The following is a 3,997-nucleotide window of genomic DNA, read 5'->3' on the forward strand; positions in this document are numbered from 1 at the left end:
GTGTAATTGAGTATTGGCATACGTTTTGTGAACTTTGAGTGATTGGGAATGTCCTATGTGTAGGCGTTTTGTTGAGTAACAAACTTGGAACCTAAGCTGCTGTGGAGCTAAGTGGAAGAACATTTGAGGTAACCTCTTGGTACTGGGGCTTGTTCCCCTTTTCTATTCCACCATACCCGTTGAGGGTAATGGTAGGAAGTGTATATGAGTAGTGTAGAACAGCATGAGCATGCATGTAGCATTTATGAGGGTACTTATGTACCGAGTCTCTGGCCAGTAGACAGTGTAGCCTTCGGGCAGTGCAGACTTCCACTGGATAGGTCTCCGAGAGGGAGTTCCAGTTGACCTAGGGTCGTGGTGTGTCATCCGGGTAGGAGCACACTAGGAAGTCTAGGGTGTATATAGATGGAAGAGGTACCTTGGTTGTGGTTCTTTGAACACACCTTGGATGAGACCCATAGGCTTATATGCCGAGGACGTTGCGTGGTACTGGTAGCTACCATTCCAGCTTCGTCGTATTTTATATCCCGATATTTCCCAGTTTCTCTAAATCCCTTGCTATATCCCGTTTTGAAAGTGGTTGTTTTATATTACTTATATGCATCGAAATGAACCATTGGGCGGAGTTTTCTCTAGAACCTCTGGGTTACTGAGATATATTCGTATATCTCACCTCGTCTCGGGGCATTTATTTCAGGATGTAGCAGTGGCGTTGGTGCAGCGGGCAAGAAGCCCGCAGGGTGATTAGTGGAAAACTTCATCATTTTGCATTTTGTTGGCCATGTGGCCTAGGCTAGACTTAGGGCATGAACATCTCATATGTATGTAGGATGAGTTCATTGGAATATTTGTTCATGTCATTTTGCCTAAGTCTAGTAGTATGTCATTCAAGCTTATGTTTTGATTTGTAATCAAAGTTGTAATATTGTAAGTTGTAATTTAAGTTGAAGTTGTAAGTGGTAACATGTAAGTAAATGTTGTAATTGTACCTTGGATGCATGATACACTATGATGGAAGGGCTTTAGGCCTATTTTAGGTTTATGATTACTTGTATGTTGGAAATATGCATGAAATTGGCCTTTGGTGATTGAAACAATTTAAGGATTTTAAGGTGAGCTATATTGTGTAATAAATATAAACTGAGTTGGGTTGTAAGTTCCCTAAGGCATTTTTGGTCCTTGTGTGTGCCGCCCATTGGATTATTAGGTACATTTGAGGTACAAGTGAGCTTGTGCAAAATTGGGAATTTTAGGAAAAACAAAGGAAACTCTGGCTAATTTTCTGTAGAGTTGGCAGATTTTAGACGAACTTCAGGAGTGCATATCTTCCTCCACAGAGGTCCGATAGGGACGTTCCATACGCCATTTTAAAGCTTGAGATTTCCCATACATGGTGTTAAAATATTAGAAAATTCTGAGCTTGACGAAGCCCTGTAGGATTTATTGAACACGGACTATGCAGAACCCTCTTATGCAGGGGCAGTTTCTGGCAGTTTTTGAGAAATTAATTCCCGCTTCGTTTTTCATTCAAATTAAGTGTATGATATATCAAATTGAAGTTTGAGGTGTCTAGTTTGTAGTAAAAAAGTTTTAGAGCAATTGGATGAGTAACATTTCTGCAGTAATTGGTGGAGTGAGAGACGTTTTGAGCTGTTTTGGGGTTGGTTGGCAGTTTTGCTTGTCCAACTTCAAATGGCGATAGCCGGAGCAAACGAGCTCCGATTAAAGCGTGTGATAGCTTCTTAGAAAGGAAATTAAGTAAGAAAAAAATATAACTCGAAAGGATGGTCTGATCGTGAGCGGTGAGTTCGCAGAAAATTTATTAGTGAACCATGTTCAGAAAGGTAAAAGCGTAAATTTGAGAAATTAGCTAAATGGGTTTATGGGAACCCCTTAGTAACTTATGATAAGTAAAATACGACATAGAAATAGTTTAAATAATTACTCTGCAAGAGTTTACAGTTACGGTCACAGCTTTTAATTATTACGCTTTTTATTGTTTTAAATGCTCGCGTAATAATCGGAAAAAGTTTATTCGCATTTTTATAAATGAATTGCTGTGATTGTAACTGCGCTTATTATCATAATTAATGTTAACAATACCGGTATACAACGGGCTGTTACATAAGGTGTAGGGGCTGGGTTCGAAACAATTTCTCAAGGTTTCCAGTTTTCAGAAAATAACCCTCTTCACGCATTGTGTTGCCGCGTCCTAGAAAATAAATTAAAATTCATATATCCACCACCTGTTACTTAAATTAAAACTACCTATGCTTGCTAATTTGGACTTCAAAAGTGGAAAATTAGTAAAACGCGTTATGCTTGATTTATCTTAACGTGTTATTTAATTGAACAAAACGGAACCAGGCAATTTAAGTAAAAGTAAATTTCCTTCTTTTTTTGGTTGATTACTATCTACAAGAAAAACGCCCCGTTGGTGGAACCTAGCCATTGCGGGGTGTTTGGAATAGGAGAAAAAAAATTTACCGGGAAAATAATTTTGTCGGAATGTGATGGGAAATATTTTTTCCCAGTTAAGTTACGAAAATGTGTTTGGTTGGTCAAAATTTGTCCTGCGAATATTTGGGTAAGTTTCTGAGTTGAGGTTTGGTTGACCAAAATTTGTCCTACGAATATTTGGGTAAATTTCTGAGTTGATGTTTGGTTGACCAAAATTTGTCCTGGGAATATTTGTGTAAGTTTCTGAGTTAATGTTTGGTTGATTGTGAAATAGTAGTAAGGAATGTGTTCAGAATGAAACTGATTTGTTCCTAGTGTTGTTTCAGTTATCGGGGCAAGTGTTCCAAAGATGGAACTAGATTATGCTTTTGAACAGAAGAATGAAATTGCAAAAGTAGTCGAGGAAGAACTTGAAAAGGTATTCTTTTTACGTGTGTGTGTGTGTTGCAAACTAAGATTGGCGTAGGACATCCATAATTTGTGGGCTTTTGGCCTACATCTAAAAATAAAGAACATGAATTAAATACCAATAATGTAGAATCCCTTTGTAATAATATTATATATATGGTTGCATACCAAAAAAATATTATATATATGGTTAACATGACTTTATATATAATAATACACAAAAACGTAGCAAGCCCATCAGTGGAAAACAGATATTCATGTTTACCAAAAACAAATATAGTTACCAAAAAAAATAAAAATAACTTGCCCATAAATCAAAACTTCGAAAAAAGAATAAACATTATAATTGCAGAAAGATCACTTTCCAAGATCAAAACTTGACATCATGGTTGCACTCGCCTTGTGATACAAAGTCAAGAATATGCACAGTAAAAGAAGGAAAACAAGGACGAATAGATTAGTATCCAAGAAAAGATAAAGAAACAAAATGAACAAATTGATTATTATTCTTCAGATAACCTTTCTACACAATTGTTTTATCCTTTATATACACACTTGGGATCCCTTATATACACACTTGGGCCTAACTAACTAATGTAACTCTTGCTTGCAGATGTAACTGCTTAACAGACTTCTAATACTATTACATTAGACTTTTCACCTACTAACACTTGCACTAACAACATCAAACAATTCTATATGATCTCATGAGCGTAACACCTTGAGAATGGGAATTCGAGAGAGAGAGAGTGAATGAATGGGAATATGAGAAGAAGAGGTGCTATTTATAGGGAGGATGGGTTGAAAGAGGAAAAGTGGGGGAAAGAGAGAGAGCTAAAGAATAAGGAAAACGTTAGCGTAGGGTTAGAGGCTGGGTTCAAAGCAATTTCTCAAGGCTTTCACTTTTCAGAAATTGTATTATTCACATAAGCTATCAAAAGTTAACAAATCAGGGTTATAGTCATAGTTATATAGTTAATGTCTTCAGGAGCATAAAAGCGGGTATTTGGAAAACATTCAGCAAGTAATCAATTATTAATCAGAGTAACACATCAAAACCATTCACTAAACAAACCCAATGAATCTCAATTGCACTCATCTTGAGAATGAGAATTTGAGAGAGAGAGAG

This window comes from Gastrolobium bilobum, unplaced genomic scaffold (assembly GCF_033153095.1).
Source record: "Gastrolobium bilobum isolate Gb01-03AN ecotype WA unplaced genomic scaffold, APGP_CSIRO_Gbil_v1 utg12463, whole genome shotgun sequence".
In the NCBI taxonomy this organism is placed as follows: Eukaryota; Viridiplantae; Streptophyta; class Magnoliopsida; order Fabales; family Fabaceae; genus Gastrolobium; species Gastrolobium bilobum.